This window comes from Schistocerca gregaria, chromosome 1 (genome assembly GCF_023897955.1).
Source record: "Schistocerca gregaria isolate iqSchGreg1 chromosome 1, iqSchGreg1.2, whole genome shotgun sequence".
Classification (NCBI taxonomy): domain Eukaryota; kingdom Metazoa; phylum Arthropoda; class Insecta; order Orthoptera; family Acrididae; genus Schistocerca; species Schistocerca gregaria.
In genome coordinates, this window is record NC_064920.1 from 333,556,850 (window position 1) to 333,563,259 (window position 6,410).

The following is a 6,410-nucleotide window of genomic DNA, read 5'->3' on the forward strand; positions in this document are numbered from 1 at the left end:
CCAATCCGCCCGGCGGATTTGTGTCGAGGTCCGGTAAACCGACCAGTCTGTGTATGGTTTTCAGGCGGTTTTCCCTCTGCCTCGGCGAATGCGGGCTGGTTCCCCTTATTCCTCCTCAGTTACACTATGTCGGCGATTGCTGCGCAAACAAGTTCTCCACGTACGCGTACACCACCATTACTCTACCACGCAAACATAGGGGTTACACTCGTCTGGTGGTGTGAGTCGTTTCCTGGGGGGGGGGGGGGGGGGGGGGGGGGTACACCGGGGACCGAACCGCACAATAACCCTGGGTTCGGTGTGGGGCGGTGGAGGGGTGAAGTGAACTGCGGTAGTCATCGTCGGGTTCTGGAACACTGCGACTGTGTCTGGGACGGAGCCTCTCCGTTGTTTCTAGGTCCCCGGTTAACATACAGTACAATACAATACAAATATTCAGGGTGAAGCGAAATCGCGCACTCGGGCTTCGCAGCGCGACTCCTCACATGCCAGCGATAACAAAATGTCTGTAACACTATTTCGTCCGAGCAGTACATCTGGCAGAAAAAGGACGTTAAAGAGTGGAAATCTGGCAACACTGTAATAACATGTATGGTAACTACCTATGTCTGCATATGTAAGTTTTGCTCTGCAGTTGATACAGTGGATAGACTTTTGGGTTAGCATGCAGAGATCAAGGGGTCGATCCTGGGTTGAGGCGCATTTTTTCATTCTGAAATTTCATCCCGTCCTTACTGTCATACTGGTCCAGACTGTATACCAATTAGATTCCTTTCGGAGTATCCTGATGCATTAGCTCCATACTTAACAATGAGATGGAACCGTTCACTCGACGAGAGATCTGTACCCAAAGACTGGAAAGTTGCACAGATCACACCAATATTCAAGAAAGTTAGAAGGAGTAATCCACTAAATTACAGGCCCATGTCGTTAACTTCGATATGCAGCAGGATTTTAGAACATATATTGTGTTCGAACATTATGAATTACCTCGAAGAAAACTATCTATTCACACACAGTCAACATGGGTTTAGAGAACATCGTTCCTGTGAAACACAACTAGCTATTTATTCACATGAAGTGCTGAGTGCTATTGACAAGGGATTTCAGATCGACTCCGTATTCCTGGATTTCCGTATGCTTTTGACACTGTACCGCAGAAGCGGCTCGTAGTAAAATTGCGTGCTTATGGAATATCGTCTTAGTTATATGACTGGATTTGCGACTTCCTGTCAGAGAGGTCACAGTTCATAGTAATTGACGTAAAATCATCGAGTAAGACAGAAGTGATTTTAGGCGTTCCGCAAGGTAGTGTTGTAGGCCCTTCGGTTTCACGATAAATCAGTCTAATCTAAAAGCCGTAAATTCAACTAAATACCTAGGTATTACAATTACGAACAACTTAAATTGGAAAGAACACATAGAAAATGTTGTGGGGAAGGCTAACCAAAGGCTGCGTTTTATTGGCAGGACACTTAGAAAATGTAACAGACCTACTAAGGGCACTGCCTACACTATGCTTGTCCGTCCCCTTTTAGAATATTGCGGCGCGGTGTGGGATCCTTACCAGGTAGGACTGACGGAGTACATCGAAAAAGTTCAAAAAAAGGCAGCTGGATTTGAATTATCGCGAAATAGGGGAGAGAGTGTCAGAAACGATACAGGATTTTGGTTGGAAATCATTAAAAGAAAGGCGTTTTTCGTTGCCACCGATACTACTCACGAAATTCTAATCACCAACTTTCTCCTCCGAATACGCAAACATTTTGTTGTCACTGACCTACATAGGGCGGAACGATCAACTAGATGAAATAAGGGAAATCAGAGCTCGTACGGAAAGATATAGGTGTTCATTCTTTCCGCGCGCTATACGAGATAGGAATAATAGAGAATTGTGAAGTCTGTTCGATGAACCCTCAGGCACTTAAATGTGATTTGCAGAGTATCCATGTAGATGTAGATGTAGAATATACACAGTTTCTTAGGTCACATGTGTCCTAAATTTACAACATTTTGTAACGCTGAACATAACAAGTACATGGTTAGAGAAATAAGAAGTAGACAGTTGAAACAACTGACCTGTCATAGGACAGAATATCTACAAAAATAATATCTGTTTCGAGATGCTAAATATGATAACACAGTACAATAACACAAACTCTACTCGCCACTTATATTACACGTAATATGAGCACTCACATGTCGCACATTAGCAACCAGTGACAATAATAATGTCCACATTAATGGCTGCATGACTTTCACAACAGAATACGTTGTCCTCAGAACAACAGATGCTCAAAGCGACCTCCATGCACGTCCAAACATTGCACAACTCGTCGGATCATACAGCTCTGTACCCTTTGCAGCAAAGTTGCGTCCACGGTAACGAGAGCAGCATGAACACGCCCTACCAATTCTTCCACATTCGTTGGTGGAGTAGAGTGCACGAGTTCCTTAAGGTGTTCCCACAGGAAGAAATCCAGTGGATTTAGGTCAGGTGAATGCGGTGGCCATACAACTGGACCTCCACGTCTGAGTCATTTCCCTGGAAATGTTCAGTCCAAATATTGTCGCACATTAATTCCAGAGTGTGGAGGTGCACCATCAGGTTGTGAAACGTCCCCTTAGAAAAATTATATATGACTGTGCTTAAACTGACACACAAAATTTTTTGGCGCAACGCAATCTGACTTTCAATAATCTCTACAAGAGAATGACATTGACTAAATTGACCTATACGTTTCACAAATCACTTACCTCACAAAAATCTTCCTTACTCAAACTACTGCAATACAGCAAGCGCCAATACTACTAGCTAAATAAAAGATTCAAACTACTGAAGGTACTAACTACTGATAGGCATAGTTAGCAAATGAAAGATTTTGATCGAGAGCAAACAAAGTATTTACCTTAATAGTGTTCAAAAGTCATAATATCCCTTCTTACAAATGTACTGTTTCTGATGGACACACGTCCAGATCACCCGCTCTCAAAAATCCGCCATCTCACTTCCCCACATCCACCACTGCTGGCGGCTCACCTCCAACTGCGCAACGCTACGTGCTGTTAACATCCAGCTGCCCAACACTACAATAGCAAACAACAATGCAAATCAGGCACAGACTGCACACAACACAGCCAGTGATTTTCATACAGAGCGCTACGTGGCGTTACCAGTATAGAAACCTAAACAGCCTACTTACATAGCCCCCATGTTCCCCACAAAAAAATTTACAAATTGTTTTGGTCAGTGGCCAATACAGATTTGAAAAATTTTTTCATAATCATAATTACAATAAGAAAGAAATCAAATGCACACACTTATTGATACAATGTTGGTCAAAAGCTAAAATTTTCTCACAGTCCATAAAGACAGTCGCGATCATTCATCATAATAGCAATTACAGTTTTTTTCAGAAAGTCTCATTAGTAAAAGAAATTGCATAGAGAAGTAGTGGATTTCCATGCAGTCTTGAAGAAGTTGTGTTATCCTTCCAACGGAAAGACAGTGCTGACTCTTGACATGCAGACAGGTAATGGGCCACAACAGAGCAAACCCACAGCAGAGTCAGTCGAAGTTTTGAAGAATATTGGTAGGTAGGTCATCACAGAGCAGACCCACTGTAGTCCTGGTAGAGACTATGGTATTGGTGGGCCATCAGAGGTGCAGACCCACTGCGGTCCTTGTAGAAATAATGGTATTGGTGGGCCACCAAAGATGCAGACCCACTGTAGTCCTTGTAGAGACGGCCAGCAACCATCTGTTGCGACGGTGCAGGTGCACAATCACCATCAAAGAGTCTTGCGCAGAATATATCAAGTCCATAAACCACCACTTGTGCACTAACAAAGTTTTTGGAATTGTGCTTAGAACCAGCAATGCTGTTATCCAGATTTTCGCCGGCATTGTGATACATTCACGCATATACACACATTTCATAACTCTTAAAGTACGATTCTTGGTTTCCAACGTCCTTTTTCACATTCAGAGTCCCTAACCGCTATTCATTACTCCTTACTTTATTACACATATACATATTCGCCGCCACGTCAATCTTGAGGCGACACTTCAATATTTCATCATAATAAATACATAGCATAATCAAATCCCTCATATAGCACCCGCTTATTGATCATAAACATACTTCAACAACACAATACACATTGTGATCGTAATAATAACACCATAACACCTCAGCCAAATCTAAAAGACGTCGTAGCTTTCTGCAATAATTTCAAAACCTAAAAAAAATTCTCTGCTCATTTCAATAGTGTCATCTACCTCAAACGTACTTTAAAAATCATTATCCCATACCAAATACATCATTCAAAGCACTCATAGTATCACAATGGTTCCGAAGAATATGAACTGTTCACAAAGGACAGACAAAATATAATTTCATAAGTGTGAAATTATCCAACTGTGTAATTGCGTAAACATGTGTCACTGACATAGTAAAAAAAAATTTTGTTTCTCTATTAACTAATCAGATAGCTGTGTAATTCTGTGTTAGAGAAACATAGTACTGATGTGTAAAGTTGTATAAGCAAATACCATATTGGCTAGGGCTTCTTGTGCTTGCCAAACACATAGTACACAATGTAGGCGTATACCCCCTGAGGATTAATGTATTTATACCCCCAGGTGTTACAGATTACAGCAATTGAATGAAATGTATCACGGAAAACTTTCTTTGTAATTCAAAAATCTTGAAAAATACACTCCTGGAAATGGAAAAAAGAACACATTGACACCGGTGTGTCAGACCCACCATACGTGCTCCAGACACTGCGAGAGGGCTGTACAAGCAATGATCACACGCACGGCACAGCGGACACACCAGGAACCGCGGTGTTGGCCGTCGAATGGCGCTAGCTGCGCAGCATTTGTGCACCGCCGCCGTCAGTGTCAGCCAGTTTGCCGTGGCATACGGAGCTCCATCGCAGTCTTTAACACTGGTAGCATGCCGCGACAGCGTGGACGTGAACCGTATGTGCAGCTGACGGACTTTGAGCGAGGGCGTATAGTGGGCATGCGGGAGGCCTGGTGGACGTACCGCCGAATTGCTCAACACGTGGGGCGTGAGGTCTCCACAGTACATCGATGTTGTCGCCAGTGGTCGGCGGAAGGTGCACGTGCCCGTCGACCTGGGACCGGACCGCAGGGACGCACGGATGCACGCCAAGACCGTAGGATCCTACGCAGTGCCGTAGGGGACCGCACCGCCACTTCCCAGCAAATTAGGGACACTGTTGCTCCTGGGGTATCAGCGAGGACCATTCGCAACCGTCTCCATGAAGCTGGGCTACGGTCCCGCACACCGTTAGGCCGTCTTCCGCTCACGCCCCAACATCGTGCAGCCCGCCTCCAGTGGTGTCGCGACAGGTGTGAATGGAGGGACGAATGGAGACATGTCGTCTTCAGCGATGAGAGTCGCTTCTGCCTTGGTACCAATGATGGTCGTATGCGTCATTGGCACCGTGCAGGTGAGCGCCACAATCAGGACTGCATACGACCGAGGCATACAGGGCCAACACCCGGCATCATGGTGTGGGGAGCGATCTCCTACACTGGCCGTACACCTCTGGTGATCGTCGAGGGGACACTGAATAGTGCACGGTACATCCAAACCGTCATCGAACCCATCGTTCTACCATTCCTAGACCGGCAAGGGAACTTGCTGTTCCAACAGGACAATGCACGTCCGCATGTATCCCGTGCCATCCAACGTGCTCTAGAAGATGTAAGTCAACTACCCTGGCCAGCAAGATCTCCGGATCTGTCCCCCATTGAGCATGTTTGGGACTGGATGAAGCGTCGTCTCACGCGGTCTGCACGTCCAGCACGGACGCTGGTCCAACTGAGGCGCCAGGTGGAAATGTCATGGCAAGCCGTTCCACAGGACTACATCCAGCATCTCTACGATCGTCTCTATGGGAGAATAGCAGCCTGCATTGGTGCGAAAGGTGGATATACACTGTACTAGTGCCGACATTGTGCATGCTCTGTTGCCTGTGTCTATGTGCCTGTGGTTCTGTCAGTGTGATCATGTGATGTATCTGACCCCAGGAATGTGTCAATAAAGTTTCCTCTTCCTGGGACAATGAATTCACGGTGTTCTTATTTCAATTTCCAGGAGTGTAAATGGTTTAAGTTCAAAATTAATCTGTCAAATGCATGTCCTGTAGCGCTAAATGTGCGTTTTGCTGTAAGATAATTCTGTGGAACTGCCGTGGTTATCGTCCTCTCTAAGCAAAGTTCTGCTGAAGTCAATGTACTTACCTCGTCATAAACGAAAGTGAAATGCTTTGCGTATAGATATCGTAGTTATTACGTACCTTACTGTGATCAAGAAAGTACTATAATGTAAAGTATTGTTGTGCTACGAAAAAGGCTGTCTCATTGTAGC